Here is a 23,058-nt window from a genome sequence, read left to right as displayed (position 1 = left end):
TTTCTTAATATTAGTGGTACTAGAAATAGACATGCCAAACACGGAAGCTTCCAGAAGAGCTCACAGAAACCTTCTCTCTTTTGGTCACCTCAGTCCTCTCACTTTTGGTGCTACTCTAAAAGTCCAAGTATTCACTTTATAAATAATGATAGTGAGCTGTCTGAAGCTAATGCCTCTTCTTTCAGGGGAGTTTTGGGCATTTAAAGCAAACATCAATTTTTTAAGAAATGGGAATGAGTCACAGATGTAAAGAACTATGTAAGGGCGCATGTGTGCTGGGCATCAATTTATCTGAAATTGGGGATATTTTAAAGAAAATAAATTCAAGAATAAAGTTCTCTTGGGGACAGGAAAGCTCGACTTTTGGATACATGCTTCCCTTTTCTAACCTTCACCCCCTACACCCCCATACTTTAGTCATAGGAATACAAGATCAACTTCACCAGTGTCACAATGGACAGGTACTCAGAATTGCATTTATGAGTTTAAACTGAAACCCATATTTACTTCTGTTGGGATTCAGGACATGCTCCTCCAAATATGGCACCTTTGCACATTGAATATGTTAAGTTGAAAGAGTTTGAGAAAACAGAAGGAAGGTCACTCCGACCTTCTCCCCACCCTTCTCCCCTGAAACAGGTCATAAACCTTCATATGAGAGGTGCCCTCTCTATACCCGGAGGAAAGGAGCATCCTTATCTCTGACGATATATGTTACGAAGAATCTAAACAGTCTCTGCTAAGTTTTCCCCATTTTACTGCAATTATCTTAGATTCTTTGACCTATCATATTTCTACACGACTGTCCACTCTATATGAAATCCAACATAAGAATACTTATGTCTAATTATTTTCTTGAGTCTTTATTTCCCTATGAAGGCTCCAGTGTCATGTAAAATATATTAAATAAACTGGTATGTTTCTCTCATGTTAATACTTCAGTTTAATTTTCAAACCCAGGCAGGCACCCTAAGAGGGTTGAGGAACACTTTTTCCTTCTCTAAACTTCATGGTGAATTGAACATTTACAATGAAGAACCTTCTTCTACTTTTTCTTTCCTCAGCAATATTTAAATGAGTATTCTGAAGGAAAAAATAAATAAACATAATTTTTCTTTAAATTTTTATTTGACAGTTGACAGAATCCCTATTTTACAATTTTACTTTTTTTTTTTTTAAAGGAACCATATGTCTGTAGTATATGTTGTATATATGATTGCATAAAGCAACTTTGGTGTTCTTTTTGTTAGAATAATTACTAGTGGACTAAGAATTTATTGCTAATTGACATATTGAGTCACTTTTCTAGTGTTATTTCAAACATGTCAATTTCTTAAGCTTAATTGTTTTCTATCTAAATAGAATTTTTTGGTAGATAGTTTTCTAACAGAAATAAAGTGATCATTTAAAAAGAAAGACCTAGAGTGTGTAACAAGTCCTCAGAAACAGGAAGGCTGTTTTTGTTTTTTGTTTTTCCTCATTTAAGATGAGGAATACTTTATTCAAATCTGTCAGAGAAATAGACCATTTGGGTCTGTAACAAAGCCAGTAGTTGTACATAATAGTATACACCACTATCTGCAGATTAACTGATTACATGGCAACTTTTTAAAGTTTAAAACAGAATAAGCTTCCCTGTAAAAGCAGCACCTTTGTGACATTTTAATTTTGATAATCCTCTCCTTTTTCCTCACCCTCTCCTTCAACAGAATCCACACCAACCTCTTCATAATCCTTCTCAAGGGCAGCCATGTCCTCACAGACCTCAGAAAACTCTCCTTCCCCCATGCCCGCACCTGCGTACCAGTGAACGAAGGCACGCTTGGCATACATCAGGTCAAACTTGTAGTCCAGGTGGGCCCAGGCCTCAGTAACAGCCGTGGTATTGCTCAGCACGCACACAGCTCTCTGTGCTTTGGCTGGGTCTCTACCAGGTACCACACTGGTAGGCTGGTAATGAATGCCAACTTTGAAGCCAGTGGGGCACCAGTCCACAAACTGGATGGTACGCTTGGTCTCAGTGGTGGCAGTGGCAGCATTGACATCTTTGGGAACCACATTGGCATGGTACAACAGGCCGCAAACCATGTATTTACCATGGCAAGGGTCACATTTCACCACCTGGTTAGCTGGCTCAAAGCACGCATTGGTGATCTCTGCTACAGAAAGCTGTTCACGGTAGGCTTTCTCAGCAGGTAGGGCATAGGTGGCCAGAGGGAAGTGGATGCGGGGACAGGGCACCATGTTGGTCTGGAATTGTTCGATCACCATTCAGGACTTCCATCAAATCTCAGGGAAGCAGGAATAGAAGTTACAATTTGACCTATCAGTCTATTCGGGTTAGTACAAGTTGGGTGCTCAATATCAAGGTTTCTACGACAGATGTTGAGACAGCCTTGTTGTCTCAAGGCACAGTCAGAGTGCTGCAGGGTAGTGTGGACGGTGAGGACAGAGTTGTAGGGCTCATCTACAGCTGTGGAAACCTGGGCGGCTGAGTAAATGGAGAACACCAGCTTGGACTTCTTGCCATAATCAACAGAGACATTCCATCAACAGGGAGGTGAACCCAGAACCAATACCCCCACCAAAGCTGTGGAAAACCAAGAAGCCCTGTGCACTGGTGGGCCAGTTTCCAAGTTCAGTCCAAGACAAGGTTATTGATTTCTTTGCAAAAGTTGTAGTGCCTGTGAGCATAGTTATTAGCAGCATCTTCCTTGCCTGTGACGAGCTGCTCAGGGTGGAAGAGCTGGCGGAAGGTGTCAGTGCAAACTTTGTCAACAACCCTGGGTTCCAGGTCTACAGACACTGCCCTGGGCACATGCTTTCCAGCGCCTGTCTTACTGAAGAAGGTGTTGAAGGAGTTATCTCCCCTCACTGATGGTCTTGTCCCTTGGCATCTGGCCATCAGGCTGGATGCCATGCTCAGGCAACAGAGCTCCCAGCAGGCATTGCCGATGGGAACACCAGCCTGGCCTATGTGGATGGAGATGCGCTCATGCATGGCTGCTGCTTTGTGGCTGCTGAGTGGATGGCTGAGAGGAAGAGGAGAGGTGGTTGCTTCTTAAAGTGTGACTCATAGGCGGTCAATGTACGAGAACCTCGATAAGACTGTGTTTTGATACTTTAATTACTTTTGATTATCAAACTGCTGTATTCATGCTAATTGCTAAATTCCATGGGGTCTCACTATGATGAGGTACAACCAAAAATAGACAATAAAACACCAAATCAGCTTAGGTGGTGATTTTAACATCTTAAAGATCGTATTTAAAAAGTACATTATAGGCATGATATTAAGTTAGTAGAAGCACAAACCATTCATTAATGAATAACTTTGAGGGAGGAGGAGGGCAGTCCTGCCGTGATAAAAGAAGTTAACGTATTTATCTCCTCTTGGGATCCCTTCCAACCTCAAAACATCACATATTCCACTTTTAGATCTCTTTGGGAAAACAAGCTGAAAATTGAGTAAGATTTTTAAATTTACTTATTTTTAATTCACCTACATAATGGAGACAAAACCATTTGTCTTCACTCAACCCCCACCCCTCTCAGCCTGAATTGATGAAGACATTGAGAGAAGAAGACAGAGAAAGAGACAGAGGGAAATATAGAGGGACAAGTAAAGTCCAAAAGAAAGCAAAGAGAGAAAAGTGGTCAGAAGAAGATAGTGAAGACAGCCTAAGAAGGAGAATGATCAAGAGAGAGAAATTTAAGGATAGCAGTGATCATTTTTCAAGTAGAACATACCACGTTGAGAACCATCCAAATCTCAACCTATGCTATTAAATAGGTGCCAAAATAGTCAAATGTCTTTTATGCACATGTTTTCAGGGAAAGAATACAACAAAAAGCGAGCTGGGAATTTGTATGTAATGGGCCAAATCTCCTTGCTGGCTCTAAGAGAAACTTGGCTGAAATTTGTGATCAATAGATGATCAGAATAAATTCCTCAAAATCACCCACAGAGACACCAAACAGAAATCTTGATGATTGTTTCATCTAGGACATAGCCATCATAAGGATTTTTCCAAAGTGGCATCATTTTAAAAAGTACATTAATGAAATTGCCCATGATTAAATGGAAGCAAGGTTCTTGTTTGGTTTTATTAAAATGAATCTCTCTTGAAGCAGATCCATTTCCCATTTCTCACCATCTTATCAGAGGATGCCATTGCAGTGGGAACCAAGTGCTCCCTTTCCAATTTAATGGGAAATCAAAAGTGCAGAGCTACCTGCACAGATAAAACCAACAACTCTGAAGGATGACCCTTCAATGGAAATGCATTATGGGGCAGGCCATGTGTTTTCCTAGAATTCATATCTTAACCCCAGCATGGATCTTAGTAAGATCCCAGCTTGTGTTATACCTTGCACAGTGTCTAGAGTGGGCAAACAGTCATTTTCATAGCTCAGATTTCTCTAAAACCTCATATTCTCAGAGTGGATATTATAAGTATAAAGACCAGTGAAGTCGATAACAAAATAGCAAGTATTCCTCTAGGATTTTGATGTCAGAGAGAGGAACTCATCATCTCTGTTGCCAAGAAGCTGTCAGATATGGCTTAATTATGATTAATAACATACATATACCTGAGAAGATGTTTTTCTCTCTCTCTTGTGCTGACTTTCTTAAAATGCCTCTTTGCTAAATATTATCTCAGGGGCCGACACAGTTATAGCTTTGGAGATGAACTAGGATGAAGTCTCTCTGTGCTGTGGTGTTTATAAATCATTGTGCTTGGCTAAACAGTCTGATTTTGATATCTCTCCATGTACATTTATTTTGGTTGCAGTTGCTAGTTTTATAATGAAAAAAAAGAATGTTTTGGGTGGACAATTTAAATCTTTTCTTTAGTGAACTGTCAGATTTTAAAGCAAATCAGTAAATATTTATCAATTGCTCTTGGAGAGTGTGACAATCATTATGCTTCTGAAATGAGCAGTTTTATTGTTCTTAGGGAGGGGAAAATGAGGAATAATTATGATATTGATCTAGGAGTTGAGAAAAAACACATGTTAATTGTGAATTGTGGCCAAACAAGGGTAATAGAGCTGTCTTAATAGTTGTAGTGTAGTAAACAATATTGGTCAATGATAATCATACATATACACACACAAACAGAAATAAAAATGAAATTTATTGTAGAGTCCTATATAATGATGCTCTGAGTTATTTAGATGGAAAGTGAATTCAAAAGTATATATGTTGAAGGAGGATATTAGAGAATTGTGTATAGATTTGTATAGGTTTCAGCTTTTTCTTTTCATCTAGATATATCTTTGCTTATCCTTGTTAACATTCCCAGAGTGTTTTATATTTGCAAAGTGCTTTACTCTGGTTTTACTAGTTATTCCCAGGGCTAATACACACCTGACATCATTCTATTGTTTAGGTAAAGTTAACAGGCCTCAGGATTCAGTGAGTTGATGGCTCTGTCTCCAGCTTAATTAGACAGTTTAAGCTCTAATTGGCTGGTATTAAGTCAATCAATCAGTGAGAGAGTTGCACATTCACTCCCTGGGAATTGTGGGAGCAATTGATCTAGTTGGCGTCAGACACTTCAGGAAAGCAAACTGCACATCGCAAAGGGCCCTGGCAGCGGGTGTCTGTGAATGCCTGGCAAAGTGCAGCACACATCTCAACCTCCATGTACAGAGTCTGAGGAAAAGCAGACTACCCTGTTTCTTGGGCTGGAGAAGGAAAACATGTTAGAATTAAATGTGTCTGCCCTCCAAAGTGGAGACAAGTGACTGTTAACTGCAGCAAAAGCTGCCTTGGAAAGGGAACCAGAACAAGTCAAAATACCCAGATATTATGATGAGATTGCTGTGTGGTCGGGCATGCTGGAACGTAGATGCCAGAGCCAGCATCACACTTCAAATTCTGATCTATTGAATTATGAGTTCCTTGAGAAAAAACTGTCTCATGCACGTGTGTATCTCTCTCAATGTCTATTGCTGGGTCTCATGTGCTGTATTTACTGAAAAACTACTGAGTAAATACATGAAACCACTTCTTCCAGTAGTGGATAGCCATGGCTGAAAACATATATTTATTTTCAAAGCAATTTTTACCCAGTCATTAAAAAAGAGGCTATTTCCTTTCTTAAATTATTTATTTTCAATATGAAAACTCAATACGTATTATTTAATATTTATCATCTGATTGATCATCTACCTTATTCTCTGGCTTTGGTTCTAAGCTATATCCTCAAGTCAGCCCTCCCCTGCCGTGAATATACAGAAGAAGGTGCCACATCACTCTACATGGGGATGGAGTCTCAGGGTGTCCACCTTGAAGGGGTTGTGGACATTCGGTTGTATAAATTTCAATGTATGTGAAAAAAAGCCAGCCATGACACAATGCTCATAAATTGTGAAGATCGGTAATGGATTTATGCAGGTTCATTATATTTTCTCTCTACTTCTATGAATTTTTTAAGTTTCCTATTTAAAAAGTTAAATAATAGTATCAACCATATAACTTCTTATCTTATACAATTTAATCTGCAGACTTATAGGGCTGCCAGATACTCTAAAAACTATTTAGTCCCTACTCCTTACTTTGCTCAAGAGGAAAATGAGGATATTATGATAAAGGACTTTCAAAAGGTCAGTTGTAACAGAACTGATGCAAGAAGGCACTCATCATAAAAGAATTATTTTTCTTTGCTTTAGCTATTTCAAAGATGGCACCATTGGTGTTACCTCGAATGTGTGAGAAAATAGGTAATTGAGAAAGCATTCTAGTCAACATTGCAGCCCTGAGGTTGAACCAGACAGACGGAAGCGGGTATCATGAAAAGGAAGTCCAGAAGTCAACCTTAGCCTCTAAATAGCCAGATAGTTGAGGAAAATACTTTTAAATGTAGTCTTGAATTTTCTTCTAGTTGATTTTGGGATGTTAGATTTAGTTTAAAATACCAAAAAATTCCTACTCGATATGCCCCCCACCAGCCTCTCTGAACTCTTCTGACATTTTCTTCTTCATTCATGCACGTACAGTTCAATTGTCCTGGCTTTTCTGACCTTCCAGGATGTCACGATTGTTCCCACCTCCAAGCCTTTGAACTTGTTATTTCATCTGCCTGGAACTCAATTCTATGTCTTTACAAGTCTGGGTCCTTCTCATCATATTTATTTTAAACAGACTTTATTTTTTAGTGCAGTTTTAGGTTCACAGCAAAACATGAAAAGTACAGAGATTTCCCATATATTCCCTGCCCCCCAATATGCATAGCCTCCCCATTATCAACATTCCCACCAGGTGGTATATTTATTACAATGGATGAACCTACACTGACATCATAATCACCAGAGTTTATAGTTTACATTAGGGTTCACCTTTAGTGCTATATATTCTATGGACTTAGACAAATGTGTAATAAATGACATGTATCCTCCATTATGATATCATACAGAATAGCTTTACTGCCCTAAAAATCTTCTGGGCTTTGCCTATTCACTTCTCCCTCCCTTCTAACCCATGCTCATTATTTTTTAAATCTCTATTCGTATGTTACCTTCTCAGAGAAAGCCTTTTCTCAGCAACCTAGCCAAAATAGCAACCTCCCCTCACTTCTTACTCCCTTATTTTCATTATAATGTTTACTAATACCCAAAATTATCATATCGATTTGGCTATATTTTTTCCCTACTTCTGTCCATTGTAACTCCCCTCCCCATTATAAGGGTGGAATATATTATTCACTGCTCTATCCCTCAGCTCCTTGAATAGTGTCTGGCATATGGTAGGTCCTCAATAAATGTTTGCGGAATGCATGGATCTACTGAGTTTCTTTAATGTGTCAGGGACTATACTGGTGATACAAACATGAGTCAGGCACAACGCCCTCCCTAAAAATGCATATAACTTAGAGGGGAAGACAGTTACATTTATAATATGGTCTAATAAGTGCTATGATTAAGCATCATGCTATGAGAATCGAGTGAAGGACTGTCTAACTCAGACTGGGGGAATCAACGATGCTTTCCCAGAGAAAATAGCACTTAAACTAAGACTAGAAGAATAAGGAGGACTCGGCCTGGGGGGATAGATGCGATCAGTGTCCCACCCACATCTTCTTGGCATTCCCCATTAAGATGTTCCCAGACCCCACCACTTCTAACCTATCTGAGAGCAGGCTCAGTTCAGGGAGCAGGCTGGAAGTGCTGGAGAGTTAAGTGCCTGCTAGGAGCAGTTCACAATGACTAATGGAAGAGGTGATAAATACCCCAGATTCCTTGCCCCTTGGGGAAGCGGGCAATCTGAGATGTATGCTACAATGTCTCTCAGAGGTCCTTAGGGAGCTGAAGCCTCAGTTGCTCACAGTTTGCACTCAAGATGGAATTCCTTCTCTTCCCTGTTTCATATCCCAGAGTCTCTACCTGTGCTTCCTAGGGTCACCTCCAAAATAAATTACTTTCCCTCAAATGCTTGTTTCAGGTTTTGATTCTGAAAGAATCCAAATTAGGACAGCTGGCAAAGAAAAGAAGAGCCAAGGGCATTCTAGACAAAGGCAAAAGCTGTTATAAAAGCCCAGACTTGGAGAAGGGCCTGACATATTTAGAGAATAATGAAAAATTAATTGTGGATTAGTTAGTTGTGAGGTGAGTGGCTGGGAGTAGCAGGAAATGAAACTGGAAACATTTTGGACCAGCTCATTTGCCTCTTGTCTGGATTTTTCTAAGAATGGCGGTGGCAGATTTACCCTAATCTACTCATAGTTCTCCCTATGTGAACAGGAGAAAAAGTACACACACACACACACACACATATGTATATAACACAAAATTTATACACACACATATATAAAATGTGGGTTTTTATAAGTGCTTGAATCTAGAGTTTTGGAATAGAGCAGAAGTACCTGGTTTATGCTGGGTATTACACACATAATCTTATTCTCTTTCGGACTCATCTTTTCATCAAATGCACTAATTAGAGGTGAATCACAGTTTTGTATGTGAGGTTAAAAATGGGACAAAAATCAGTCAATATGAAATAATTTATACCTTGATCTGGAGTTTTCAAATAAAGACCTGAACAGCCTGTCAGGAATAAAACGGCCTGTGCCTGGGCTTTCCCCCACTGCCCAGCAGATCTGAAGGGAGGAAACTATCTGTGGCTTCCAAAGTGCTTTTGGTCCCCACGTCCCTGACCTCATGCATTTTCTGAAGGGGAATCTTCAGAGAAACCCATGCTACATTTAACTTTGGGATCTCTCTTGTGGGCTTGTGTCTAACCAGACACAGCCGATCTGAATATTTCCTGCATGCTAAGCAGACCATTGTCAGCCGCTTCCTCTAGGCTAGATTGTTATAAATGCTGTTTATGATCCTGCTATGACAACTGTGAAGGACATGGCAAAGAATTTATCACAGGATTATTCATCCACCAGCAGAATACCTAATAAGATTCTAAATGACCCAAGATGATAATAAGATCTAGCTTGTAGCAATAAGGTATTAATAAACTGCTTTTTTCAATAAGAGAGAGTCCTAGCATCATTACTCTGACATATTTGTTTTGCTTATATTTTGCGAACAAAGTAGGGCTGCTGGATTGAATAGTAAATTTATAAAAACCCCTGATGTATGAAAAATACAACCCACATGAAGTGGAACCCATAGGTTAAAGTCAAGAGCACAGTGTTTGCCTATGACATCCGAGAGCCAGACTCCCCAGCCATCGATTCTAATTGTTCCGTGCCATTTGCCTTTGTATCTAAAAATTATATAAGAATAATATATTGCCTGCTGTTGACCACAAGGCCATAATTCAAATGCAGAAATTTAGTAAAATCATAAACCAAGAAAGTGCAGTGTAGATGAATAATGGATGAAATGAGAACATTGAATTCAAAATGAAATCTGGGATTCTGCTGCGTGTTCCTGTTTTGAAAATAAAACTATGTAGTATTAAGTTAATAAAAAATGGGTCCCGTTCATTGTCACTCAACTATTCCTAGGGAAGAAAGTGGTAGAGATTCAAGATCCCATTATTAGTGACTTTTTGAAGAACAGAGACTGGGACCGTGAGGCGTAACTCCGGAATGCACTGCCTTATAACTTCTCTCTGTGACAGCACTGTGCAAGGACAAGGCCCAAAAAGCTGAAAGTACTTTTACTTCATTTCCAAGAAAGTAGCCTTGTGCCTTGGAAAGTGGTCTCTAGTGGATTAAATTCATCAGAGCAAATGTCAGCATTGAGATCAGCAATGTTCTTTTTTGTTGTCGTTATAAGGTATATACAGTAAAATGCACAATTCCTATGTGTATATGGTTTGAAGAGTTTTGACAAATGAATTCCTGTGTACCTAGCACTCAAAATAGGCTATGGAACACTTTCATCTCCCCCAGAAAGTTCCCCTAGCACTCCATTTCAGTCAGCATCCTCCCATTCTTAAGCCCCTGTGACCGTTATTCTGACTTCTATCCCATGGATTAGATTTGTTTAATGTCGAACTTCATATAAATTGAAGTGTAGAATATGGTCTTTTTGGGTCTGCCTTTTTTCACTCAGCATATTTTTGGGGTTAATTTATGTTGTTGTGGGTATTAATTGTTCATTTCTTTTTGTTGCTGTATGGATGTACCACATTGTATTTATCCATTCTCTTGTTGATGGACACTTGGTAGTTCCCAGTTTGGGGCTATTATGATGAAAACTGCTTTAAACATTTATGTACCAGCCCTTTGGTTAGCTCAAAATGGATCATGACCCAGATATTAAAGCTAAAACTATAAAACCTCTAGAAGAAAATAAATACAATCTTCACAACCCTAGGGATGGGCAAAAATTTCCTAGATAAGATTCCAAAAGCATGAACTGTAAAGTGAACAGCTAATAAGTAGGGCTTTGTCAAAATTTATAACTTCTGCTCATTATATACATATCTTTTTGTGGCCTGACATTTTCATTTATTTTAAGTATCTAGGAGTAGGTTTAATAGGTCGTAGGATAGATGCAGGTTTTATTACATAAGAAAACTGCCAAATGGTTCTCCAATTTGTTCCATTTTACACTGCCAACAATGTGGAATAGAGTTCCAAATATTCTGTGCCCTTAACAACAGTCAGTATTGTACCTTTTTATTTTAGCCATTCCGATGCGTTTGAAATAGCAGGTAACTGTGGTTTTCACTATCAATAATGTTTTTAAACTTAAAAATGACCAAATAGGTAGATTGGCAACAGATTCAATTTGCATTTAGCTTGGAATCACAATTTGCCACATTCTCTTTTATGAAAGTCCACACATTAAACATTTAAAGCAGGATATTTTGATCGTTGCATTTAAGACTGCAAGATCATCTTCAAATTGCCTTTTGTGACATTCCTCCCATGTTTGTCTCCAACTCCAGCTCCCTTGTGCATTGATTAGTCATAACTCATGAAAAAAGATTTAATATTGTTAAATATTCCAAACCCAACTGGTCTAAAGGTACACAATTAAAATGGGTTAAAGTCTAGGTGAAATTACTCAGATTACACAGAGTATTATTTCATGTCTAGCCCGTGATATGCAGGGATTCTAAAACTGCTTTTCTGTTAAACAGACTGTGCAAAGCCTGTACTGGGGCACTGGGTTCAGATGAAAGCCAAGTGAAAACCATGCGCTAGATCTTTTCAACAAATTCAATTCTGGACCCTCATTAAAGTAAGTTGTGGTGAAATTGCTGCCTGCTACCTAAAGGATATGGCACTTTACTGTAAGAGAGACTTTTGGCAAATAACATAGGGACTTTAACTCCTTTTAAACATGGATTCATATACTTTCTATCTACCCTGTGGTACATACTTATATATGGGATGGGGCCTATCGAATTTTAACCAAAATGTCTATCTTCCTTTGTTTTTTTGAATTTTTTGAAAATGGCATTCTGTTCCATTATGGATACCCTTAGTGTCCTTTAGGATTGAATTTCACATTACTGATCTTAAAAGAGGTGCTTTTGCATGATATACTAGAAAGGTCAGGAAGCCTCCAAGTATCTGATGGTTACAGTGCCCCCTTCCGAAAACAGTGTCTGAAGGCTGTTCCCAGAGTATAAATTGCCCTCTCCGTGTGGTGTGACCTTGTAGCCCTGTCCACGGCCAGTGGTCTGGAAATTGCTACCTGTCACAAAGGCACTTAGCCATGGGCCGAGCATGATGAAAATGATGATGATAATGATGACAGTAACAACAGACATTAATCTAACTCTTATCATCATCAACTGGTTAATATTTTTTGTTAGGAAAATGACCTGTAAGACATAAAACTTTTGGGGTTGCTGTGCTCTACCTGTGCGGGGAACATCGCTGCTATTATCTAGTATCCATCAAATGTGCATTTCGTTTAGTTTCTTAATGTTTCCGGGTGTATTTTTTCCCATTTAGAATGAATGTAAATGATCCTCTTGTTAGTACAGTAATTTTATAATTTAAGAAATGATTCTGGTGTCTCATAAATGCTGCAAAAGAAGTACAGTGAGATAATACAGTTTTTTTCTCTTTTCAATTCATTATTTTATGTCTTCATTAATTATTCTATCCATTATAGTTTTGCTTGTTGAAAAAGTTTCTACTATCAGTAATAAATCTTTATTTTGTACTTTTTGTGTTTTGTACTTGCTTTTAGCACATAAGTCGTCTACTCATTAAATGAGAGGGGTTATGTATGATTCCTTTTGGTGGGAAGAGAAATGCATCTCATATGCTGGGGAACATGGCAGAAGACATGTACCCTGATCTCAAAGATCTTTCATTTTAGTCGTGGAGATGAAATGTATACACTAAACTTATCAGATCTAAAACAGGAGTATTTAAAATTCTCCTAGCATGGAGAATTTATCAATTTCTTCTTGTAATTTGGTTGTTTTTCTTCATATAGTTTGGGGCAATGTTGTTTATTCATTCAATTTCATGATTGTTATGTTTTCTTACATGATTGGTCATTTTATTTCTCATAATTTAATGACCCTTCTTAACTCCTTGCAAAGTTATTTCCCCCTTAAATTATTTTTCTCTCATATTAGTATTTTTTCACTTTCTTTGAGTTAGTAGTTGACTGGCATATCTATTTTCATACCTTACCTTTCAACTTTTATGTCATTATATTTCATACATGTCTTTTTTAAACAACATATAACCAAATTTAATTGGTCAGTTTAATTCATTTAAATTTTATGATTTCAGTCGTGATTTCTTTGGACTTTCTTCTACAATCTTTTTTGTTGTTTCAGTATCAATATACCCTGCCTTTCTTGATTTAGTTTTTTTTAAAAATATTTTTTATTAAAGTATACTTCACATAAAATATATTGATTTCAGGTGTACAGCATACTGATTCAACATTTATATACTTTACGGTGTAAACACCTCACTGAGTCTAGCAACCATCTTTCACCATGCAAAGTTACCACAATATTATTGACTATCTTCCCTGTGCTGTGGCTTATTTTCTAACTGGAAGTTTATAGCTATTATTCCCCTTCAACTTTTTCTTCCCATCCCCAAGCCCCTTCCTCACTGGCAGCTATCAGTTTGTTTTTTTCTTTTTGCAAATCTGGTTTTGTTGTTGTTTTCTTTAGTTTCCACACATAAGTGAAATCATATGGTATTTGTCTTTCTCTTTCTGACTTATTTCTCTTAATATAATGCCATCTGTGTCCATCTGTGTTGTCACAAATGGCAAGGTTTCATTCTCTTTTAATGCTGAGTTATATATCCCATTGTACCTATATGCCACATTTTCTGTCTGTCTGTCTGTTTGTCTATCTATTTTATGGTGACATTGGTTAACAAAATCCACTAAGGTCATTTTAACTATGTTATTTCTTCCAATCTAAGAATACAGAGTAATTTTCAATTTCTTTGTGTCTTCTTTGATTTCTTTTAATAAGTTCTTATAGTTTTCATTATATAGGTCCTTCACATGTTTCGTTAAATTTATTCCTAGGTATTTTATTCTTTTTGTTGCAAAAGGAATTATTTTTCCACTTCTTTTTCTGACACATCAATATTAGAGTATAGGAACGCTATGGATTTTTGAAAGTTGATTTTGTATTCAGAAACTTTATTGTTTATTGTTTCTATTAGTGTTCTTGTCGAGTCTTTAGGGTTTTCTATATAGAAAATCATGTCATCCGCAAATAGTTTGACTTTTCATTTCCTATTTGGATGTCTTTTATATATTTCTCTTGCCTGATTGCTCTCACTAGGACCTCCAATGTTATATTGATTAACAGTGGTGATATCCCACATCTTCTTTACCCATTCTTCTATTGATGAACATCTAGATTGCTTTCATATCTTGGCTATTGTAAATGAAGCTGCAGTGAACATAAGGGTGCATATATCTTTTCAAATTAGTGTTTTTGTTTTCTTTGGATTAATACCCAAGAATGGAATGGCTAAGTCATATGGTAGTAGTATTTTTAATTTTTTTGGAACCTCTATACTATTTTCCATAGCGGCTGCTCCAATTTACAATCCCATCAACAGTGCAAGAGGGTTTCCTTTTCTCCACATTCTCACCAACACTTGTTTTTTGTTGACTTTTTGATATTATTGGCTTAGTTTTTTCTTCTTTACTGGCTTCCTTTGGATAGACTGAATTTTTTTTATTCTTTTCCCCCTCTCTACTGGTTTGAAATTTGTATGTTCTATTTTTTGTCTTTTAGTGGTTGTCATTAAATTTTAATATGCATACTTGAATCCAGAATTTAATATTTCTTCCCTTTTCCAAAATTATACAAGAATCTTTGTACCTAAAGATCCCTCTTATTATCTACATTTTTCCCCTCAGGATTTTAATGCTTCATTGGTGAAAAAATACATATCGTTATTGTCGTTTTTTTCAGCAAGTGTTTATTTAGATTTACCTTATATGTTTATCAATTTCTTCCCTTATTATTACTCTTTGCAATGCTGTTCCTTCATTATGGTTTCAATTTTCTTCCTTCTGTGTACATCCTTTAGTGGTTCTTTCATTACAATTGGTGAATAATGTTTCACAATCTTTGTTAGTTTGAAAAATACCTTTATTTTATCATGCTATTTGACCATTTTGATGATTTTTTTTCTCCTCAGTACTTTGAAGATATTGTTGCTTTGTCTTCCGGGCTCTCTTTTTTAAAATTTTGTATTGAAATATAATTCACATACAGAAAAGCACATATATCATGACTGTACAGCTCAATGAGCCCATGTAATCAAAACCTAGATAAAGAAATAGAACACGGCCAGCACCATTAAAGCTTCCCTCCCCCATGTCCCCTGCCAGCCACCAGCCCTCCAACAGTTAAACACTGTTTAGACTTCTGGCAGCACAGATTAATTTTGTTTTGGTTTCTGCTTTTGCCGATGAGATTCTGCCATCAATCTAATCTTTATTTATTCAGTTAATCTTTTTTTCTCATTTCTTTTAAGATTTTATTTTTGAGGATCTGTGGTTTTATTATGTGATATATCATAATATATATAGCTGTGGATTTATTTCTATTTTCCCTGCTTTGCTTTTGGCATGTTTCCCAAATCTAAGGACATATTTTTTATAAATTCTAGAAAAATATCATCCATTATCTCGTCGAATACTGCTTCTCCCTGATCCTTTTCACTCCATCTTTCTAAAACTACTAAGATACATGTGTGATCTTATTTTGTCCTGTATAACTTTGAACTTTTAAAAAATATTTTCTATCTCTTAATTTTTCTGTTGCATTCTGGATAATTTCCTGATTTAGCTTTTCTTTCATTGATTCTGTTCTGTTGTATCTGATCTAATGTTAAACTATTTGTTATGGGTTGAATTGTGTCTTCCCAAAAGGATATATTGAAGTCCTAACCTCTAGTACTTTAGAATATAATGTTATTTGGAAATAGGTTCTTGATAGAGGTAATCAAGTTAAAATGAAATCATTGGGGTGGGCTATAATCTAATCTGACTGCTGTCTATAAAAAGGGGGATAGGGTGGAATTTGGACAAGAGACATGATCAGAGGTAGGGTTGTGTGAACAGACATGAGGAGAATGCCATGTGAAGACTAGAGTTATGCTACCACAAGGCAGGGAGCGTTTACGGTACCAGAGGCTGAAAGAGGCAAGGAAGGATCCTTATTCTGCAGGTTTCAGAGGGAACATGGCTATGCTGACACCTTGATTTCAGACTTGTAGCCCTTACAACTGCAACACAGTATATTTCTATTGTTCTAAGCCTCTTAGTTTGTGTATAGAAAATTACTATACCATTTATTAAGTTTTAAATTTCAATGATTGTGGTTTTCATTTCCTGAAGTACAATGTGATAATTTCTTTTTCATTATGTGGTGTCTTGTTCTTGCATCATAACTTCTAATCTTTCTCTTATGTCTTTAATTGTTTTGAATATGCTTACCTTAATTGCCTATTTCAGATTGTTCTATTATCATAAATTCTTAGTGTGTAATCTTCCCATTGGTTCTGTGTGCTTACTCTCTCTTTTGGAGAATCATTTCCTTTTGTGATTTCTAATTTTTTTTTTTTTTTTTAGTTGAGAGCTTACTTTCAATAAGGGGAAGTTCCATGCTCCTTGGCTTGTGAAAATATTTGTACAGAGCAGTTTTGTATTTTCTTATGATGGGCATGACAGTGGTTTTATTGGTCTGCAGCCAAGTATTGTTTTAATTTCTTCCTCCCTGCACCTTCTAGGATCTTGACTTCGTAGAGGCTTATCAGTTCTAGTTCCCAACCATGAGTGGACCCTGTTGCAAAGTTGGCCTCTAAATGCTGGTCTCTGGCTGTTTGGCTCTATATCCAGATCTACACCCTGCTGGGCCACCAGAGAGTCAGCCCACAAGTGACAAGATGGCAGCCTGGCTATGTATTCCTCTTCATTTCTAGTGTCTGGGAATTTCTTTCCTCCCTACTCTCTCTTTCTCATTCTTTCAAGTTTGGTTCTATTTCAAAAAACTTTGCTACATTTCCTCCAGCACTTCTATGCAGTTTCAGACAAAGGATATTGGAGGCTGTGTTAGTGTATCTGGCATTTCACTGAAACACCAAGTTGGAACCAAGTTGACACTGAACAATTGTAAAATATGGGCAGAACACACTAATAGAGATTTATGGAAGGAGAGAGTCACCGAAGAGCAGGGACAGCTGAGCACTGGAGCATGCATGCTAGGTGGAATTCAGATAAGGGAGGATTAAATATTTTGAAAAATATTTCTACATCTCAGGTAGATTTAGAGCTATATGTTAGGACAAAGATATGTATCTACTGTCCAATGCAATCATATGTAGACGACATTGTTATTTTCTGCAGATTGACAACTTTTTTCTTCTTCCTGCTCTTTCCTATGCTTTTCCTTTGTAGAAATAAAACTGCTCTGTGAACCGCAGGAAGCCAGGTTTTTGCAGGAAACACCACATGGCTTCAAAACCTCACCATGCTGACTTTGTCCTCAAGGCAGTGGACAGTTGTGAAGAAAGAAAGTAGAAAAGTTCCTAGGGTGTTTCCACCTGTAGTTAATGGAGAAAGGAGGCTCAAGTCAGAATTGGGGTTTTTAATTTTTAATTTCATCAACTATGACTTCATTGTCTAAAAAAAGTAGAAAGCAAATATCCTGCTTCATTTTGGAAATGTCCTCAACACCCACTGAAGTAAAAATGTCTGTCTAATCTAACTTCAGAAGGGGGTTGCAGATAGAAGTGGAAATGCCTTAAAATAAAAATGTCTCATATAAGATAAGCAGCATAATTTAATGGTTTAGTGCATAGGCGCCAGAGCCATAACAGGTTTGAAGCCCTAACTCTGCTACTGACACGCTGTTTGGGAATGTTGCTTCAATTAACCGTGCCTCAGTCTCCTCATTTGTAAAATGAGGATTATGACAGATGTACATCTTAGGGTCATTGTAAATGTTAAAAGAGATGTAATAGTGCCCGACATATAGTAAGTTCTCAATGAGTGTTACTTTATATTACATCCTTTGATATCATAACCTATATAAGACCTAATCTTAGGTCCAGAGTCCCCAAGGAGGTCTAGAAATAAGATCAGAATGTTTGAGAACTCTTTGGAATTGTACCCCAAATTGTGTGTGTTCACATGTGTGCATGTGCGCACATGTTTGTAAGGAAGCCAGTTGATATTTTCCATCAGATTCTTTAAAAAAAGATATGTAACCCCAAAAAAGGTTAAGAACCACTTCTATTTGAATCATACCATAAAGCTAAATGTTCTTATGCATTCTATGTAGGCCTTATAGCCCTCGTTTAGCTCAGTAAATATTGATCAGGAGCCTGACACTGGTCCCTGACGGTCACTCAGCCATGCAGGAGCAACAGTCTCACCCAGGTTACCCTCTTTGTACCTACGGAAGACCCAAATGAGAACCAAAATCACTTGGATGATTTCTACTGAAGGCCATCGATGTCGTGACTTCCTTTATGGGCAATTTCAGTGCCAGGCGAATCAAACTTATACTTAGATTGTCTGTGGAAGGACTAAAGAGTCACTTAAAGCTTTTCTTTGAGAGTAATGTAGGATTTTATTCTTTCCCATGATGTCATGAGAGCCTTCTGGTCATTTCAAGTACAAAGTGAAAGTCATGAGATTAGGAGACCTTGGTGAAGTATCCTAAGATACATAAATGGAGGGTTCTCCAAACTTGATAAACTCTAAGAATTATTAAACTGTTTTCTTCTGTCCTTTGAACCCTCTCTTGTTTTGACTCAGCCTACACATTTAAACAGATTTGACAAGGCTTGCAAAGATGTAAACATCAAACTTTGTTTTTTAATGATGCGTGTCATCTAAATAGCGATGCCATCAATAGGGGATGTTGTGTTTCTGTGATTTTTTTTCTCTTCTACTCTCAGAAGCCTTTTAACTTATGTAAAAATATTTATATAGTGTTTCAAGTCCACAGCATTCAGCACCGACATGCTCTTTTGAGCTCTCCCTTTTGATAATATCATATTTAACTCAAAAGAAGTCATAGGCATATCGGGGGCAGATAGTAGGTACAAATCTGACAAAAAGCTAATGAGCTCTCTTGTGATTATCAGGGAGGACGGTGACTCATTAAATCTCATTTCCTGGGCAAGTCCACACAGGGAGAAGAAATGATCTGAAATAAAGGCCTGAGAACTTAATGTAGTCAGATTTATGGGCATCTGTATAAGTAGCCACATGATAATCAGTGAAATAGTGAAATGTTTTAATGAGGCTCTCTGAAATATCTAATTGGTTACTTTATTAAAATTTTTTTATAGTTTTGTTGTTTTCTGTTAGAAATTAGCCCACAGCAGGGAGGGTCTTGAAACCAAATGGGGTTGTCTTTTGGTTGGATTCAATCCAAGATCTTGTTTCCCTACATAATATCTCTTTATGTGTATTAACATTGTCATTGATATTCAAGGCTATACTGAAAAGATTCAGGATGACTAGAATCTGTAAATACATCTTGTGGTTCCAAGGAATATGAGTATCCGCTTAGAGTTGAACCTCTTCCAGTTTCCTTAATGTGAATCATTTTTCATTGTTAGAATTTTCCATTGCTTAAGAGGAACTTATTTATTTATTTGTTTGTTTGTTTGTTTAATAAGTAAATTTTTGTTGGCAAAGGAAATGCACTTTGGTGTACATCATGGAATTTGAGGATGAGTTTAAGTTGAGTATATGCTGTCTTTTCCATAAGGAAAGGCCATAGAATGATAAAACATTGCTGATATTCAGAGTCCTTATATCAGTGTGATTGTAGCCCTCCCCAGCCAATCCAAAGGGTCCATGGGTTGCATATAAGAGTACATTAGGCTGCCTTTGGCTGTAAGGTCTCTAGAAAGTCACTGGGTGTAGTGTACTCTTCAGGGTGTAAGTCCTTGAGCTGCAAGTGAATATAACTCTTAAGTCCAGAGGAATTTATTTTTAAAAGAAAACCATAAGCAAGATGAAGTAGACATTACAATTGTTTTGGACACTTTAACTTCCTTTTAAATGTTTATCATCACCTTCCTGGTGTTTGCTTTACATCTTGTTCCTCACCCTTGAGTCCTGGTATCTTTCTAATCACAAATTGGTTAAATGAGAATAGCTTAAGATATTGCTCTTCTCAGGGACTCATAAGTGCAAGTAAATTGATTTCTAGTGGTAGAATTTTAGATGTCATAACAGGTGGGATAGGATTGTGATATTTTGTCTAAGATCACTCATCCATTAGACCAACTCTGTTGCTCAATTATCCCATGTCTATTGGTCCTTAATGGTATTTGTTAGAGGAATTACCTGTCAACTGGTGAGAGGAGACTAAGAAGTGATATGAGTGTTGCTATATAACCAGTTCCTGCTCCATCACATAGTGTCATTTGGGAACCTTGTCCTAAAACAGGAGAGATCACTCTTACTTTCAAATTCTTCCCTAACCTTTGTGTTTGTAGATTCTATCCATGTTGTCAGCTTCTAGACTTGCAACTAAAATCCATGCTTTCTTCCACACCACAAAGAGAAGGGTCACCGACAGGTATGATTTGTTTTTCAAGGGCTGTCATTAAATTTCATAGGCAACATTTTCTTAGAATTTAAGAAATACTATTTGTTTTCTCTAGGCTAGAAGGTCTTTTTTCATAACTTCTTTTTTGTATTTTGGCTCATGGAAACATCACAGCCAACTACCTTCTATTTCTGATGAGAGGAAGTTCTGGCAACTCTAAAAGCAAATAAAAGACGTTCAAGTTGCAGAAAACACAGCCTATACACAATGAGTAGCTGAACTGACTCAGAGCTGGGGCAAGTTGTCAAGGCAAAGCTGTTGTGGGTGAGAAGCTAAGTCAAGTCTCGTGGTGGACGTGAAGTTGAGGGTGTATTCAACATTGGAGACCAGGACAGTAAAAGAGTCTGGAAAAATCCAAAGTAGAATCTATAGAGAACACTGGAAGCATAGACCTACAGTAAAAATATGCGAGTAGATTTGCTTAGAAAAAGTTTTGGAGGGATATGGCCAAAATATTAACATTAACACTGTAAAGGAGTGAGACGGTGGGGAACAGAGACTTAGTCATCCTTACTTTTCATTTGTATGTTATAAGACTAAAGTCTCATAATGAGCATGTAATTTTTTTAATTTAAGAAATTATAAAAACGATTAAAGAGAAAAAATATACCTGAGAACTAAAAACAGTATTTAGCTGCTAAAGTACAGGCCTGGCAAATCCCAAATAATTTAATTAGACAACTGTTGGCACCTGCTCTGCTTCCATATGCTCAGTGCTTCTGTCTCTCGGGCCTACTCTAGCAACGTGGGGGCCCAGATAGTGCCCCATCCCGACAGCAGAGCCAGTCCTCCTCCTTCAGATTTTCCCAGGCAGTGTTTGAAAGAGGAGGCCTAGCCAGGCTGCAGAGACCACCTCTTCCAGAGTTACTTAGGAGGGACCAGTGGCAGAGGTTCCCATTCTCTGATCTTGGAAGGGTATGTGCCTAACTCCATGCTGATGGTCAAGGGGAGGATCGAATGTCTTGTTTAATGAAAGCAAACATTAAGTTGTCTCCCACACTTTAGGACCTTCATTCAGTATCCTCATAGAAAGGAGCCTTGTTTTTCCCAAAGGCCAAGAGCTGGGAAAGCTAGACACCACCAATGCTCTTGTTTTCTGGTGCCATGTCATAGCAAGCCAGAGTGGGAAAAAGAAGTCTTTATTTTCCCTTCTCTTTTATGTGCATGGAACAAGAAAATGAAAGTATGTAGTGGCCCATCTGTGACTGCAAGTGGAAAATGCCTCATAAATCGTCATTCATGATTTAAGTAAAAGTGGAGAGCGATGCCCTTAAAACTATCAATGCCATGTATTTCTTTCTTTCTTTCTTTTTTTTTCTAGGAAGATGTTTACCCACAGGGTGTACCTTCAATCCATTTGAATTCTTGATTTTCCAGACTCATCTCCATCCATGTTGAATTGTCCTTCTCCTGTTGTTGGCAACTGCCTGTTTCTAAGCATCCTTTTTACTGGAGATACTTCTGTAACTTTGTAAACTAAGACATGGAAACCAGTGTGGCTATCTAGGTGTGTGTACATTTTTTTAAGTGCACGCTTGAGTTGAAACTGAATCAGCAAAGACTGCCTGGACACTTATGGTTAAAAAATCTTGAAAAGCATTGTCCTTGTAAAAATAGACAGAAACGGCTTGATAATGGTTTTTCCTATCTGGCCTACTTCCCTGCCTTACTGGGGAGTTGGAGCCAAATGGAGATGGGGTGAAGGGTGAACTCTAATGAGACAGTACGAGATCTCAGCAGCAACAAGCAGAATCACAGAGTGGCTTTGCTATCTGCTGTTGCTTACCTTATGTGCCTGTTTTCTTTCTTTCAAACTTCAATGTTTCGTTCCAGTATTCCCCTTTGAAAGAGACCGATGTGGCTGGCGATGGCGGGGGGATTAACATGAATAACAAATTATTTTTACACGTTTGAAGTTATAGGCCTATTATTCTTGCCCTTTAGGGAAACACTGGGCTTTACTGAGCTATTGTTGTCCTCAACAAATTTCAGTAACTATTAGAGCTCGGAGTTGGGTGGCTGGGTTTCAGCTTGGCTTATACAAATCATGTCTTTTGGGAGGCTCCTCTGACTACCTGATTCACAGTGAAGGAGGCTGCATAAGGTAGGGCAACCTTTTGCAACTCCCAAATTTGCAACTAAGCTTTAAACTGTCTAACTGTTTTTCATCTTGGGCCTCAGGCATGACAGAGACAAGATGAGTCGGTAAAGAGAACCCCCTGAAACTGTATTTGTTCAGGAGGCGATGGAGGAGAGGAGTGAGCTTCAGATAGCAATAGTTTGTCCCAAAACCCCAGAGTGTAGTTGAGAAATAGTGAAGAATTGAAAATAGCAGGTTCACATCTCTGATCAAGTCCAATCAGTTGTGTGACTATGGCAACTTGCAGCCATCCTTTGCTCATCTGTAATATGGGTCTGATAGAATACTGATTTCAGGCAGTTTAGAGAAGTTTATAATATAATGAAAATTTCTTACTATGTACATGCTTTTTACAACTACCATTTTTAGTCCTGTTAATACTAGCTTGCTTGTCTCT

The 23,058-nt window shown here is 37.7% G+C and overlaps 1 pseudogene; it reads right to left on the bottom strand.

The window, feature by feature from the left end:
- Positions 1-1,570: 1,570 nt before the first annotated feature.
- Positions 1,571-3,096, bottom strand: LOC107501062 (annotated as a pseudogene).
- Positions 3,097-23,058: the final 19,962 nt, after the last annotated feature.

This window comes from Rousettus aegyptiacus, unplaced genomic scaffold (assembly GCF_014176215.1).
Source record: "Rousettus aegyptiacus isolate mRouAeg1 unplaced genomic scaffold, mRouAeg1.p scaffold_m13_p_3, whole genome shotgun sequence".
Taxonomy (NCBI): domain Eukaryota; kingdom Metazoa; phylum Chordata; class Mammalia; order Chiroptera; family Pteropodidae; genus Rousettus; species Rousettus aegyptiacus.
Note: the sequence above shows the minus strand (reverse complement) of the source record. Positions and strands in the feature narration are given on the sequence as shown.